The sequence below is a fragment of the Canis lupus genome, chromosome 5 (genome assembly GCF_011100685.1).
Source record: "Canis lupus familiaris isolate Mischka breed German Shepherd chromosome 5, alternate assembly UU_Cfam_GSD_1.0, whole genome shotgun sequence".
Taxonomy (NCBI): Eukaryota; Metazoa; Chordata; class Mammalia; order Carnivora; family Canidae; genus Canis; species Canis lupus.
Window position 1 is genome coordinate 47591449 of NC_049226.1, and position 17436 is coordinate 47608884.

The 17436-nt window shown below is 36.9% G+C and overlaps 1 long non-coding RNA gene across 1 annotated transcript in view; it reads left to right on the top strand.

Annotated features, from left to right (window-relative positions):
* Positions 1-16545, top strand: part of LOC111095935 — a 60369-nt gene extending 43824 nt beyond the window's left edge. Inside the window, exon 6 of the long non-coding RNA XR_005359679.1 lies at positions 16213-16545. This is a non-coding gene — a long non-coding RNA (uncharacterized LOC111095935). The remainder of the gene's footprint in view (positions 1-16212) is intronic.
* The last annotated feature ends 891 nt before the right edge of the window (positions 16546-17436 follow it).

Sequence of the window (17436 nt, forward strand, 5' to 3'; positions counted from 1 at the left end):
GAGAACTTAGGAGCAGTGAAGAGGGAGAAAAGCCAGGACAGCAAAGAATCTTGCAAGCCAAGAGAAGAGTGTTTCAGGAAAAGAAGGTGATAAACTGTGCTGAATTGTGCTGATCAAATAAAAAGAAAACTAAGAATTGATCACTGCATTTAACAACATGGACACGAGAAGTAGGCAGACACCAATAGTATTGATTCATTTGATACTCACAGCAAGTCTCTGTGATAGGGATTACTATTATTCCCTAAAGAAGGAAACTGAGGGGACGTGGTTGAGCATCTGACTTCAGTTCAGGGCGTGATCCTGGGGTCCCAGGATCGAGTCCCACGTCGGGCTCCCTGCATGGAGCCTACTTCTCCCTCTGCCTATGTCTCTGCCTTTCTCTGTGCCTCTCATGAATAAATAAACAAATCTAAAAAAAAAAAAAAAGAAGAGGAAGAAGAAAGAAACTGAGGCACAGTAACTTGCACAAGGTCACACAGCAAGAGAGTGGTGAAGTTGGCATTTGAACCAAGCAGTAGTTCTGGAGCACTCCCTGCCTGGGGAAATAGGAAAAACAGAAGAGAGACATTTTATGGAAAGTTTGACTACATGGCAAAGAAAAACCCCTAGAATGTTACTTCTAACCTATTACACTGTAGCTCTATTTCTGATCCTACCCCTTGACTTAATCTACTGTAGAGCTTTTTGTTCCAAGTCAGGAAAAAGGCACTGATAGACTTTAAAAGCTCATCTCTATGTAGAATTTATGGGTGCTTAATTAATAACCATGACTAGCCTAGTTAGCTCAGTTGGTTAGATCATAGTAATTGACATCAGGCGTGCAAATGCATTCATGTCAAGGAATGTCAAGTCAGCTTTACCAGAACAACTATGTTTTGTGGACGTAGACTAAATTTTTTGCCCTGGACAAATATCTTTTATACAGGTTCAGTGTGGCAGTTCATCTCCTGAAAAAATAATTATAGTGTGTGTTCGATTGCCAAGCTATTAGTAGTACCTCTTTCCTGTTCAGGAGACATGTTATTTTGTTTTTTAGTGCTGAGGGGAGGGATAGTTTATTGTGTCCACATCTTCACAAGATGACAGCATCCTCAGCAGCTCAGATTTGTAAACTAATGTCTATAGTTTGGAGAGTAAATAGCTGCTCTTCATGAAAATGGGATAGACTATATTCTGGAACCAGTCAGATGGAGACCAAACCTGAATAAAGCATTAGCAAGGATCAGACCCTGCTTTTCAGGGATATCTTTGAATAAATCTGGGGGAAAAGAAATTTTGACTGTTTAATATAATTTTTAAAATCAGCTCTACCTTTTAAAGGGAGCATTACCTAGTGAGTAATCTACAAGGCTTTGGGCAGCTGATATTGGTTGATAAAAATCTCCATGTGTCAGTTGTGATTTAAACTTCTCAGACCTCACCAGGTAAATTTATTCCTCAGGTAATCATGTCCTGGCATCTGCCTTGTTTATTTAGATCTAGTGGCCAAACTCAGGTCTGCCCACATTGATTTATTGTATCTACATTTTTGGAGGTAATGAGAAATGTATAATAATCTTTGTACTTGATGTAATTGTGGGTAGTCACTTATAACTTGCACTCTACATGTTGACCCACTAACTTGGTATTTTGACAATTTGGCAGTCTTTGTCAAGCCTAGTTACATCTGAGAGTATGGCTGATCAATACTCTAAAATCTCCATGCAAATATATATATAATTAGAAAGTATCCGTAGCTTTCTCTCTTCCTCTACCTTAAATCCCAGATTTCCCCACAATTCCCAGAGTGAAAATAACTATTTATTTTTGTTGTTATCAGAGTACAAGACTTCTTCCCCTTCATAGGCCACACCACTGTGGTACTATTTTCAGTGCTCCCTTCGTTCCAGGTCATATCCAAGGCTTGCCTCAATATTGTCACCTATGATAAATGATAACTAGTAACAGATAAAAATGTGAATTCAGGCATTGGAGATGCTATGCAGACACAGAAAGGTTTAGAGAAAGATTCTTTCAAGATCTGGCTATCAACCCATAGCCAAGTCAGGTTCAGTCAAGGTCACATCCACATTCTCCTCCTGCTCTACATAGATGCATGTATCACAGTGCCATTTTGCCCTGCCAAAATAGCTCTTGCTGGGTAATTCTCCTGTCACACCAGGCCAAAAGCATCTGAGTGTCAGGGAAAAAAACAAAACAAAAAGAAACTAACAAAAACCATCACTGCAAAATTTATGTATATTCAGTTTTTATTTCTTTTTAACCAGCATGAGTGATGGTAGGAGGGAACAAAAAAGCAAAAATCACACCTCTGATGACATAGCAACCACTTAGTTTTTTCAGACGGATCCGAGACAGGTTCTTATAAACTGAAAACAACATCTGACCAACAAAAGAAGAGTTCTAATCAGAAGATTTTTAACGTAAGACTAGGTTTCTCACTCACTGGGCTCTTTTTTAGGTGGAGAGGCTTAAAATGGCTTATGGAACATTTCAAAATGATATAAGCATTTTGCCCCTTTTAAGAAAATCACACATAGCCCTTTATTATGATGAGCAAACAGGCTGGATGGTTTTAAGTCTGTCCACAGTTGGCAGGAAATAGGATACATTTAACTGTATCTACCACCACAGAGGTTGGTTTCCCCACAAACCTCCCTAGCAGGACATGGATGGAAATGTGGGGTTTTTCTGCAGCAGAGAAGCTTATACATAATCCTATTACGATCCAAGGCATCTATTAAATATGATTGAAACAACGCCCATTGGAAGTCTTAAAACCTTAACCACCAGTTTTACTTCCAAAATAAAGTAAACTGCCAAAAGTTCTGATAAAAGTGACAATTTATATTTTTAAGTAGTACAACTGGAATTTTCCTATAGCTGTAGACAAAGGAATCCTTACTCAGATAAGTAGAAGAGCACCAATAAATTTAAGGTAGCTTATGCAAGTTAGGCACTAATGAATGTCATCTTCTGTTTTGTCATGAAAAAAGATCTTTCTGCTGCTAAAGGAGACTGATTTAGATTATGAATAGCTGTAGTGATTTGCAAAAATGGCTCCAGAGAGATAGAATGAGACTCCATATACTCATGGCACTTGAGGTTTCTGCCCTTTTTGTTGAAAATTAATTTGTCCTGTGGGTTATTGGATTCTAGCTCAGCCAATGTATATTGCTCAGTCATCACAAATTTACTTAAAATTTAGTGTAGCTGAAGTTCATTCAACAAGACAAAAGTCTACAGTTGAAAGCTTCTAAAAATCTTTTTAAAAAACTGGCTAACAGTGTAATTGAAAGTGCTGGCGTCTAAGTAGATTCACATAATGTTTTGCAGGTATCAATATATACTATATTACTATGTTAGAAATAGATTTTTCACTTGTTTCCCAAGATAAAGCAGATAGGAAGGATTTATCATCCTTTAGTAAGAGGACATTTTGGTTGAAGCCTCCGTATTCTGAAAAAATATAAATCCCTAACTTCAAATTAGCTGGTACCACATATTATGATAGTAATACCATATGTTTCATTCACTCATGTATTTTATATAACTTCAAAACAATTTTAAAAACAAATATATTATGTTCCTAATGCTTCCAAATCCCCAAACTGTTACATTAGAAGAAAATTAGAAGTACACCAGTTCTGTCTTCCTGTTTCAGCAGCTCTTAACGGCAGGCAACTCCCTACTTAGGACGCTACACCATGGAGGCTTATAGACTGGGAGGGTCAGAGTAGAGAGAGTCATACTTCAGACAGAGCATCATGATACAAATCACTTGCTTCTGACAAAAGGAACACTAGTTTAATGGCCATGCTCCTTTACCCAACAATAATGAGAGGAAAAGAGAGTGCTCTTCAAAAGGGACTATTGTGAGAAATACAAAGGAGACATAAAAGAAAAGAACGAACAGCTAATTGTGGGAAACAGAGCAGTTTTTAATTCATCCTTCACTTAAAAGTGCTTTCCTTAATCCATATTTTTCATTTTTACACACTTAAATATGTATATTTAATACATTAAACACATACACATGTGTATGCTTTATTTCCCTTTGAAAATATATATGAATTTCAATACTTATTTAATAACTAAAATCACACCTCAACTGTGATTAGGGCCATTGGGGTAGCTCCTAACTAAACTGATACACAGGAGGCTACAAACGTTATTTGTTCATTTCACTTATAGCTGAAGGTTTACTACATAATAAGACTATTAAAATATTATATTACAAATACCAAGAGCTAAACCTAATGGTAAAAACATTGGGATGTGTCATCTCATTAAGACAAGAAAGCCAATACTATTTGGAGTGACCTAAACCATAGTTTTAGACCTTTTTTTTTTCTTTTGGATAGCAGCTTTCATTTTATTCCTTACAACTGAACTATACAACTGATAAAGTTCAAACTCTGAAGCGATCAGCACTTGGCTTAAGGTACAATTGCACAAAATGAGATACAGAGTGCTAACCAAATCATGACACAGTGGACTGGAAATTTTAGATTAATAAACCTCTTCCAGTGGAGAGCTAAATAACTTTTACAGTTTTATCTATGGTTATTTGTTTCTCTGAAGATTTATGGTCCTCGCAACAGATATGCATCTTATCTTTCACTTTCCAGATTAAAGAGAGATGATTTTAAACAGGCTTCTGACTGGCATAATCTGGAATTGCAGATGATCTCAATTTTTTAAAAAATGCTAAAAGTGAACTTGCAAGTCAAATGAAAATGACTCTGCGCATGTCAGGTGCACAGGGGGAAAATCTGCATACAGCTAAACAAGGCTGATCTTCTATTAGCAGTACTGATCCCCTTGCTCTGCCGTGAATCAGCCAGGTGCAATCTGTACATGCTTAACCAGGAATTAAAACTCTTCATGCTGCTGCTGCTTTAATTGATTGATGCTAAAAGTTTAGAAAATAAAACCTAACCAGCTATTACAAAGCGCCTTTAACCAAGCCTTCTCCTTTGAAAGCAGGATCCTCAATTGAAACTGGCAGACCACATTTTTAGGTTTCAAGCAGCTCTGTCATTCTACAAGGAATGTGTCTGCCACTTCACACGATAGCTTGAGCTGAAAGACATGTACTTTGAATCAGAGAATCAATAGAACACTTAATGGACAATTAGGAGAACAGCTGTAGGACTGTCAGAGACCCATCTGTACACAGCTCAAACAGCAAGCCTGGACAGGGCCCGGAAAACAAAGTACACTGCTCCAGGGCACTGGCCCCAGTACAAAACCTCCCTTTCATTTCTCATTTAATGTTAATATAGTGTTCTTTTTCATTACAAATTTTAACACGTGTAGAAAATTATGGAAATTGCTTAAGCCATTTGTCAACTTATATCATGTGAATTGATCAATAAATTTCACTACTTTGTTGTTAATGTAGATAAATTTTGGCATTTAATTAAGCTCCAGTGAAAATGTGGCCACTTTTAATTTCGGCAGATGCTGTCGTTTCATTTGTAATACATAACTACAGGGGTAAATACAACCCAATCATGAATTATCACTAAATATTTATAGACAACATAGCAATTCAGAAAATAGACACAAAAGATTTTTACAATGAAACAATTACTGTGTGCAAAATCTGAGATAGGTAGTGATGAACTCTAATAGGAGCTGTGAACAGAATCTTAATATTGTAGCTACATAAAAGAATTACATATGTATATTTTTCTCTCATGATCTTGCTTCCATCGATTATGTCTCTTATTAGGTGGAAATAATATCAAATTCTTTTAACGGAATTATTCTGAATGTTAAAGAATAGTTCTCTAAGTTTGTGGAAGTATATGAAAATTTATAAATTAAAATAAAAATCCATCCCTTTATTTTTTTTCTAAATTTATGTGGATACAATTGGGAAGCTCCTCTTAACAGATAAGAGGAAAATCTTAGAATGTTTATTTCGTATACATGATTTGAATTTGAACTGTAAAGTTGGTCAAGAGGACACCAGTGTGGAGAAAGGAAACAAGATTCTGGACAATGGAAAAAGCAGAATGAACTTTTTTAGGCTTCCTCCATATGGCCTGAGGGGCCCCAAGATGAAATCCTGCTCCTGACAGCCAGAAGCCCTATAGCCTTAACCCTCCGTGGCGTAGTCTGACATGATAAACTGCTGTATCTCATTTGAGGGGGAATAGGCTGCCTCTTGGTGATTCTGCTGGTGCCTTCAGGGAAAAGGGGATTTGAAATCACATTGCTGTCTTTACAGTGTAATCCACTCCATAACGCCCATTCCCACCATTGTCTAAATGCTTTAGTAGGAGGGCCCTGCTGGCTCTGCAATCACTGCATTTTTAGCAGAAAAGCAGACCTGAGTGCCTGTGTATAGTGTCTTTGTAAGTATTTAAAAAATAAAGTTTAGGGAAATCAAAGCCGATCCCTCATTCCTATTTTTACAATGTCTCCATGTCAGATTGGCCATCATTGCCGAAGCAGTTTGGCACTTTCTGTTGTTCTGGCAGAGGAGTACCTGGTCAGAGAAGATGATTCTCTAAATTCAGACTCTATTAGAGAAATTAGAATTAAGCAGCCAACGGGAAAATGGATTGGGTCTTCTTGCTGAACCAAATTACACATCTAACTGCCCAGCCAAAATTCTCTCTCTGGCTCACTCTCACATGTTCATATTTCTTTTTATTCCAAAATATAAATTTCTTAGGACTTGAGGCCTTGTTTTTATACCCCTGAAAAGTAGAAAGGGGCTGGAAAAACCCACCTCAGTTCTAATGAGGATAATTAGGGATCTTTTTGTAATCTCTGAAATCTAGGAGTTTACAAAGTCATAATGCTAGTATTCTCCTGAGGCATGCAGCTCTGTGAACTGCTTTTTATGGGAAGCTGAGGAAAGATACAGGTTATTGCATAGGCTAAGGAAATACTGGCTTTGTTGAATATTTGATGTAGATATTAAAGTGGTAAGAAAGTTAAGATATAAGATTGGGTGATAAACAAAAATTGAGATTCTAAAAGATTAAGATTGTAGTGAATTAAAGATGGCCACAAAATTCTTTGCCATTTCTTCCATCAGTAAGTGCAGTATGTTTCCTTGACCGCGAACCTAGGTTTCATGAGTGGTTCAATAGCATTTAGCAGATGTGATGCCGTGCAAGATCCCAGGCCAAGCCCTTGAGGAGGTCTGGAAGCTACTGTTTTTGTACTCTTAGGAGTCAGCTGCCATGCTGTAAAAAATTCAGGTTAGACTACCAGATGTTGAGTGGTTACTTAGAGAGTGGTCTTGGAAAAGAAGAGACCATCCTGGGTGTTCCAGACCTGGGCAAACTCCCAGCTGAAAGCAGCTGCCCGAGTGACTGCAGCTTCACCATGTGGAACAGAAGAACCTCATAGCTGAGCTCAGTTAGCCCACAGAATCCTCAGAAATAACAAATCCTTATTAGGTTAAGCCAAGAGGATTTTCAGGCAATATGTCACATGGCAAGAGATAACCAAAACAGAGATTTTATAATAAAAATCTGTTCTTTTTTTTCTCCTATCCTACCCTCCTTTTGAAGTTACACCAACCCCTATTTTCCTATGCCTCTTGCAGAAGTGACCCAATAACAATAAAAAAGTCAAAATATTAATGGAGCAGGGGTAGAATTCTTTTTAAAAAGGAGCTCAGACTGATTCCCTCTGCTATTAGTTTTGGGTTTTCTCTCTTTATAACTTCATTCAATATCCGGAGGCTATATCAATGCTTAAATTGGACACCAAAGGAAAAGCAGTTCTGGTAACAAGAACTCCATACCTTTTCAGGATTCTAGTCTTGAAAGTTAGTGGAATGATGCAATTTACTTTAAATATGAGTAGACTTTTAAAAATACATCAATAGATGTTCTGCAATTTATAATATAGTTGCCAAACAGTAGCTCTTTAAAATAAATTTTCTCTCAGCAAAAAGAAACTGGATTCCAGTCATAGCTCTGTCATATATAGGTACGTAACTTGGGCAAGTAATTTTTTCTTTCTGGGCCTCAGTTTCCTCATCTCTAAAAAGGAGATAATAGACTAAATATTCTTTAAGATCCCTTAAACTTTGCCAGTTTTCAAAGATGTATGCCATTTTTCAGGTAATGCTACCTCACTTTTAATCCCTTATTGTGATCACGTTAGTGTCAACTAAAAAGTCTTTCTCTATTGCCCAAGGCAGGAATGAATATATCCTTAATCTAATATTCTACCCCTGAATAATTGAGGTGATTGTATAATTAACTTTCTCTCAGAAAGCATAATCCTAATTTTTTTTACTCCATCATTATATAAGAACAAAGAAGTATGACAATTTGTCTTTACCATGCAGGTCTCTAAATGGATACCCATTCTTCATAAAGTTCATAAGAAATCAGTACATGTTTTGCTTATGGAAAAGATCTGATAGGAACTGAGAGAGGGTACTAGCTTTAACATGGAACAGAATACCTTCAAAATTCCCTGGTTCTTATTTCTGACATGGAAAATGCTGACACTGAAAATTCTGGGTTTTGGGTTTGTTTGTTTGTTTTTAACATTTTTATTTATTTATTTTTTTCATGAGAGACACACACACAGAGATGCAGAGACACAGGCAGAAGGAGAAGCAGGCTCCATTCAAGGAGCCCGACATGGGACTCGATCCCAGGACTCCAGGATCATGCCCTGGGCCGAAGGCAGGCGCTAAACCAGCTGAACCACCCAGGGATCCCCTGAAAATTCTGCTGTATTTCAGAGGGTATGCATGAAAACTTACTAAATTCTGGGTTTAGTCAGAAGCAGAATTTGACTACAAGTCTATCTGAAAAACAAGCAAAAGTAAAACTTAAGGCTTGCTACCTTGTTGCATTAGTCTAGTAAAATATGGTAAATATTTGGTATGGTAAAGTCAGTTTTCATTTATAAATATCTAGGAAAGGAACAATATGGTTCATTAATTCCACAGACAATTCCAAAATTTAGTGGTTTCAACCATATATGGAATCAAATAGATGTGGGGTGGAATCCTGAATGAATCATTTACCAGCTGGGTAGCCTTAGGCAATTTGATTAATCTCTGAATCTCAAGTTTCTCCCCTATAAGGCACAGATTTCTGTTTATGGCATAAAATGAGATAATGCATATAAAATGCCTAGAATAGTAAGCACTCAGTAAGTATAAGTTACAATTAAATGTGAGCTCCATGAGAGCAGAAACCTTGCTTGTTTTTTTCACCTTTCCACCTCAAGTGCACAGAAAAGTTGTGTAAGTAAAACATTATTACTCTGGCCAACAGCTCCAACTTTGTTCTGTGGTTTTGCTACATTGTTTATCACGTGTCACATGGTTTGAATTTCATGCCCTTTAATTTGAGCCATCTAAAAGACAAAAATCAGAGGGAGAAACCCTACATAGATAACTGATCCCTGGTAAATTAAAAATTATGAGCATGAACCAAAGACAAGCATGACTCACACAGAATAGGAGAATCCCTGATCAGAAAATAGGTACTTTTGGAAGTTGTTCTAACTACCTTTACAAAAGGCCACTATTTTTGGTGAGCTTCTGCTTTGGTGAAAGTTTTCTAACAAACAAGTAAATTGGGTCTTAGGGGATCCCTGTGGAATAGTTGTAATTCAGTCTGATAGAGGAATAAAACAGAGAGGTTCTAGACAGATTGCTCCAGGTCAGTGATCAGATTGAAATTAAAACTCAAATTGCTTAATTTCCTAATCATTGTTCAATTATTGATCATACTTATTTGTCTCCTATATTGAGAGAGAATTTGGTTAGTGGTATGAAGCAACATTAGAAAACAAGGTATATATAGTGTGTGATCTCAGTCTTTCTTCAGGGAATTCAGGCTGAATTTGCAACAAATCGTATAAATCTTATAAAGATCAATGATCAAAGTCTGCCCAGGGGTCCTGCTGCCTTAGATGGAGAACCAATCCTGGTTCACATTCATAGGAGCATACTTTCAGTGTGGCAAACATTGGTAGAGGATGAGATTGTCCCATCCCAAAACTGCCTAACCAATCATCCCCTGTGAAATGACCAGTTTATTGGGTCTCTACATACGGCAAACACAAAACCATACAGAAAGATTCACATTCCAAGATAAAACTACACTCCGATATTTCTATAATTACAGAAGTTAATATGGCTATTCATAAAGTTAAGGCCAATGAATACACTTAAAAGCAGAAGAGAGAGGGGAACATGCCAGAGGCCAAACTATAAATATGGAAACTAGTATTAAATGTTGTAGGTACCTGATTATAGATGGTTTATGACATGAACTCATATCAAAACTACAGTGACTACTTTTGTCTTTCTCTACTCCTACTTCTGTGAGAGAAGGAAGATAGCAAGCAATGGGAAATGGGAGGATATAGTTTATAAGAAGCATTACCATAGAACTCTGTTGAAACTTGGGTGTCTTGTTCTTTGTATCCAGGGTTGGATATTCCAAGTCATACAAGAGCTCTCAGATGATTCTAAACCTTCATCTTAACAGCTTGTTTGTAGCTTTTGATGGGATTTAAGATCCTAAGACTTTATCTAAATGTAAATAATTGTTTTAGTGTCTCTTCTTTACATGCTAATATTAAGGAAGTATCCTTCTTTTATATTGTGGAAGTCAGGTAAACCACAGTCAAGGTCTGTGGCTTGAGGAGAAGCTGACTTGAATCAGAGATGTGGGTTTAGTTCAATTTCCAGAGCATACCAAATAACTTTAATGGATCACAGAGAGCCTAATGCTAGTTCGTCTTGAGAAGTTGATGTGTACATGTGCATAAAATGTATATTAGAAGTATATTAATATAATTCTATCTCAACAGATTTAATTCTTAAATGTTACATATACTTGTTTAATCTCCCATTTTAAAAGTAGAAAAGGTTAGATTATAACATCAGGTTAGCTCTCTTTGAAGCAGGTAATAATTAAGTTGATTCACTGTTGCAATTACTGTCAAATCCCCCTTAATTACCAGAGATTTTATAGCAGCTTCATTATACGTCTGCTGTAATGCATTGTGGCCCCAAGGAGAAGTGTTGCAGGAAATTCTGCATAGCATGGATAATTCTAACCTGCAGTTACAGCTTCCAGCAAAAGCTCCTGCACTAAATTTATCTTTTTTTGACATTTCTCCCTGTTACTCAAGCAGTTAAATGAGTTAACATTACTAAAATACCTACCTAACTTTGAAAGTTAGAATTGATTTCTCCATAGACATTAAAAACAACAACAAAAAATAGACAAAGAAGGGATAAATTAGCCTTCAGTAATTCCTGAAAAAGCATTAAATTATGTTTAATAATGAATTTCGTTCATAGCATTCAAATAGATGTGAGATCTATATCTAAATCACAAACATATTCCATATTTCTACTTTTGCGGATATTTCTTCTATGATAAGCAAGACAAAAATGATTACTGAATTCCTAACAGATAATCTTGAAGAGGATAATCAACTGCTTTTTATTTATCAATGATTTTTCAACTAATTTCTGGGAAAAGTAATCATTTTAAAAAAGGTCATTTTTAAGTTTCCATATCACTGCTTGTTTTCATTGGAAAAATCTTTACAAATCAGAGCCTGCAAATTGAGTAAAGTTCAAAACAGATAACTGAATAATGTCTCTTACAGATCTCTTTTTGACCAAGGAATTTACTCCACAGAATATATTAGATTCAGAAAGGGTTGCAGTGTCAATGACACTATTGGCAGCTGTGTTAACAGTTAAGGGCCTGGCTTTGTACAGCAACACAGTTATTAAATTTCTCCAGAGACCATGACTCATTAATCAAATATTCATACATCTCTGTAAATACACACTGAACAGAGAATACCCTCAGAGCTGAGCATCCCAGTACAAGTGCTCTTTCATGTAACACTGACAAAATCCTGAGAACATGCGGTCATGTTTTGCATTTCTAATGCACTATGTCCTCTTTAATACTCCATTTCCTAAAAACAGAACACAAATGATCTTACTGATCGCAAGTGTTAGAGGGTTACAATTAAAATTATTCCACTATTGCTTCATACCATCTTTTTTTAAAATGAGGACAGTGAATCAATTCTTCTGTTCTTTGTTTACCATCAAACAAGTAATTTTTTCCCAGGCGGATGAAGAAACCGAGGCCATGCTCCTATTAATACAAGAATTTGTATTAGCATGAAAACAACAAATCACTACTTAAACTAGGGAGGCCAAATAACTTAACATATTAGCAGACATGAACTTGCTATATTTTGCAAAGTCCTCAGTCTGCTTAATACCACTGGGAGTTTTCTTCCTATCGTACAGTAACAAAAGGTTCTTTCTCAATTGCAGTCTCTGGAAAATTGGGGTCTGAAAGCCAGGGAAAGAAGACAAGGCTCAAAATGTTGCCTCATAAGGGTACTAAGATCAGACTTTTCACCTCAGGGTGGGCAGGATGTACTATGCAGAGGGAAGAAAAAAAAGGGAGCATCTTACATAAACTTCCCATCTATCTCACAGTTTCTGAAACAATGGGAACCTGATTCTCAATGCCAGTGAAATATAAGCAAATCTGTCAAGTGCTAGCTCATCTCTTCAGCCTGTTCAGTCTACTAACCAAACTGACTGTCTTTAATCCCAGTTAATCCCAGGTCAAAGACTTCCCTCCCACAGCTGCCCTGTTTTCACCCCCATGCAGTTCAATCCTACTCCACTCTGTTTTCGCTTGTGCCTTCTTCTCTGTCCTTTGGAACCTCTCCCTCAATATGATGAAGGGAAAACTAGAACAGACTTTTGAATCAGGAGAGGCTTAAATCCCAGATCTGCAAATTACTAATTGCACTAACTTGGCAAGTTACATTACCATATCTGACCCTCAGTTACTTCATCTCTAAAATGGAAACAGTAAAAATACCTCATTTCCCAGGATTTTCGTGAAGATTAAACTAAATATACTAAGTATTTTATAAAATACTTAGTAAGTGCTCCCAAAATGACCATTGTTGCCATTATCATTATTGCAATCATCAATCCTCTCTCTCTTCACATCAATTTAAACTTATTTTTCCTGACAATACTAAAGAATTCCTAAACTCACCAGCAGAGACTCCTTCCATTTAAACCTGTGTGGTCCAGAGGAGTAGCTTTGCATTCCCACTTCCAGGTGCTGGCTCTATCCTCATTCACCCCTTCTCCTAGTGATGTTCCCACCATCTACTTTTGACACTCAAAATGCTCCAACTCTGGACAGCAGCCTGAACTTTTGTCTTGACTAATATTCTCTTGACCTTCTATCATTCCATGTCCCCCACTTTTCTCACTCTAAATCCTCTGGTAATCTGGTAAAGTCAGTGGGCTCATTCTCAAAAAAATTTTTTTTTAAGATTTTATTTATTTATTCATGAGAAACACAGAGAGAGAGAGGCAGAGACAGAAGCAGAGGGAGAAGCAGGCTCCATGCAGGGAGCCTGATGTGGGACTCGATCCTGGGGTTCCAGGATCACGCCCTGAGCCAAAGGCAGATGCTTAACTGCTGAGCCACCCAGGCGTCCCCATATTTTTAAATATAAATGAAATTCAATGGCTACAAGGGGAATGGTTATTAAAATATTTTTAATTTGTGACATATTGTAATGTATTTGCTTCATTCATAAGTCCTAGCAGCAAGTCTTGCCACAATTTCAAAACAGTATAAATATTTCAAAATAACTACATTATGATTTGAAAGTATTTATGATTTGTTAGTGACAAAATCCCAGGTACTGCTAATACAACTGTACTTTGTTGCCTACATTCTTAGTGAAAGAGAAATACTGTGTTTCAGTTAGATGTTAATGAAAATAAAGATGTAATTTTTTTTGCATCCAAGTCCATAGATGCTTCAGTTCTTTTTCTGGTTTCATTAAGTTAAGAACCTATACATTAAATAACCTACTGATCTTTAGCCCCATTGAAATACACTAACTTCATTCATAGACTCTATAGAATTATGTCTAGTTAAAACAGACTTTAGGGGTAAGGGCTTGAGAAATCATCTTCCAATTTTAAATCTTCACATTTTAATCACAGTTCTGACTTCTGTACCTTTTATCTTTTTTTAAGATTTTATTTATTCATGAGAGACACAGAGAAAGAGAGAGAGGCAGAGACACAGGCAGAGGGAGAAGCAGGCTCCATGCAGGGAGCCCGATGTGGGACTTGACCCGGGGTCTCCAGGATCAGGACCTGGGCTGAAGATGGCGCTAAACCACTGAGCCACCCGGGGTTCCCTGTACCCTTTGTTTCTTCCTTCATAGTACATTTCCAGGCATCTACCTACATACGTATAAATTTCAGCCTGATACTCAAGGCCCTCAGTCACAGGCCTTCAATAAACATTTCATTCTTATCACTCATTTTTCTGTAAATATCACAGGATGTTTATCATCATCCCCTTACTAAATATCAGCTTGCTAGGCAGTAGAACAACCACAATCAGCCACATGTGCTTCAAATGCACCCTAGAGGTATGGCCCTTTACCTTGATCCCCCCCCCCTTTCATTTAGAAAACATGCCCATGGATCCTCTCTGTGGGTCTTTGTGCTGTTTCTTTATTAGCCCAAATGCTTACCTTGTCCCTGCTTTTACATAAATCATACCAGACTTTTAGGTTCATGTTCACCCCATCCTCTATGAAGACTTTCCTAACCCCATACCAGATGTAAGCTTTCTTGAAACCAAATATAATTTTATTTTGTAGACCTTCTAAGTCTTCACTTCCCCTGCCAAGTGTGAGTTTTTAATGTATCTTCCCCACCTTTAAGTAAATTTCTAAGTTCCCTGACAGAAGTGTCACTTTATCTCAATGTATTCTATAGAACCTACAGACATTCAATATTGGAATAGAATTAAGAGGTTTTAGGGGATTCGTTGGTTTTTTTTTTTTTCCTAAGTTGTTCTCCAGTGCCACTTCACACACAAAAAATACTCTTAAAGCCTTTTCAGATCTTAAGGCAGACATGAATGAAATCTTGACAACAGTTTTATTTTTTTTAAAGGTTTTCATTTATTCATGAGAGATACACACACAGAGGGAGAGAGGCAGAGGGAGAAACAGACTCCATGCAGGGAGCCCGACGTGGAACTCGATCCCAGGTCTCCAGGATCAGGCAGGCCCTGGGCTGAAGGCGGCGCTAAACCACTGAGCTAAACCACCCAGGCTGCCCTTGACAACAGTTTTAAAGGCTATTCCTTGCTGAGTATTCACTATGGGCCAGGCATTTTTTTCTTAGTGTTTTTACATGTTTCCTCACTTAATTCTCCCAATAGCCCAATGTAATAGTTACTATTATCCATATTACATAGGTGAGATTAAGTAGCATGCTCAAGGCTAGTAAGTGCTAAAGTCACAATTTGGGCAGAGCCAGTCTGACTCTACAGTTTAACCAGTTTACTAATGCCATCTCCACTGTATAACACTGAAGCTTGACAGGGAAATTAAATATGCTTTTTTCTAAATACAAGGATTTATCATTTTTTCCAAACTAATAGTTTTAAGTGAATATGGGTAGTCTTTTGAAGCATTTGTTGTGGCTACAGATGGATATAACATTATCTACTATAATTATATAAGACCTGTGTTTTACATGTGTTTTTTTTTTTTAAGGTTTTGTTTTTTTGTTTTTTGTTTTTGTTTTTTTGTTTGTTTGGTTGTTTGTTTTTTTGAGAGAGAGAGACAGAGAGAGCATGAGGAGAAGGGGCAGAGGGAGAGAGGGACAAGCAGACTCCCCACTAAGTGCAGAGCCTGATTGCAGAGCTCAATCCCAGGACCTTGAGACCATGACCTAAGCTGAAGTGAGATACTTAACCAACTGACCACCCAGGTACCCCGGGTGTTTTACATGATTTATTCCTTTCCAAACATGTATCTTTGGTGTTTGAGCCAATTTTATACTATGTTAAAATTTAATAACACTTTACGTTGTAAAAACAGAAACTGAGAAAAATGAACAAAAATTTTAGAAATTAACAAGCTGATCCTAAAATTTGGATGAAAATATAAGGAATTCAGAATTTCCAAGATTATCTTGAAAAGAAGAAAGCTGGAAGACTTACACTTCCCAATTTCAAATTTTACTTCAAAGCTATAGTAATCAAGATAGTGTAGTACTGGCATAAGGATAGATATACAGATAAATGGAATAGAACTTGGAGTCCAGAAATAAATACTTACATTTTTATGGTCACTTGATTTCAGCAAGAATGCCAAGACCATTCAATGGGGAAGGATTAGTCTTTGCAACAAATAGTGCTGGAACAACTGGATATCCACATGCCAAAGAAGGAATATGGACACTTATCTCACACCTTATACAAAAATCAACTCAAAATGAGTAAAAACAAAACAAATGTAAGACCTAAAACTGTAAAACTCTTAGAGGAAAGTGTAAGTATAAATCTTTGTAACCTTGGGTTAAGTAATGGTTTCTTAACATAATACAAACAACCAAAGAAAATAGAAAATAGATAAATTGGACTGTATCAAAATTAAAACCATTTGTGTCGGGCACCCCGGGTGGCTCAGCAGTTTAGTGCTGCCTTCAACCCAGGGCGTGATCCTGGAGTCCCGGGATCGAGTCCCATGTTGGGCTTCCTGTGTGGAGCCTCCTTCTCCCTCTGTCTCTGTCTCTGTCTCTGTCTCTCTCTCTCTCTCTCTCTGTGTCTCTCATGAATAAATAAATTTTTTAAAAAACCTTTTAAAAAATTTGTGTCTCAAAGGACACCATTAAGAAAGTGAACAGAATGGGAGGAAATGTTTGGAAGTCATATATCTGATAAAGGACTTCTGTGCAGAATATGCAAAGAACTCTTACAACTCAATAATATAAAGACAAATAGCCCAATTTAAAATGAGCGAAGAATTTCAATATACACTTCTCCAAAGAAAATATACAAATGGCCAATAAGCACATGAAAAGATACTCAACATAATTAGTCACTGGGAAAATGCAAATCAAAACCACAGTAAAATACCACTTTATACACAGTAGATGGCTAAAATGAAAAAGCCAGACAATAACAGAGGTGTTGTTGAGGAAGTAGAAAAAGTGGAACCTTCATACAATGCTGGTAGGATTGTAAAATGGTATAGCACATAGGAAAACAGTTTGGCAGTTCCTTAAATAGCTAAACAGAGCTACCACTTAACCAGGAATCACACTCCTCAGCATATACACAGTAGAAATGAAATGAAAACAAGTATCCACACAAATTTGTGTACACAGATGTTCATAGCATTATACACAATAGCCCAAAAGCAGGAACAACCAATGTCCATCACCTAATAAATAAACAAAATATGCTATATCCATCAAATGGAATATTATTCAGCCACAAAAAAAGAATGAAGTGCCACTAGTTTTTGAAAGTAGTATGCTTAAGTGAAAGGAGTCAGACACAAAGGCCACATCTTTATGAGTCC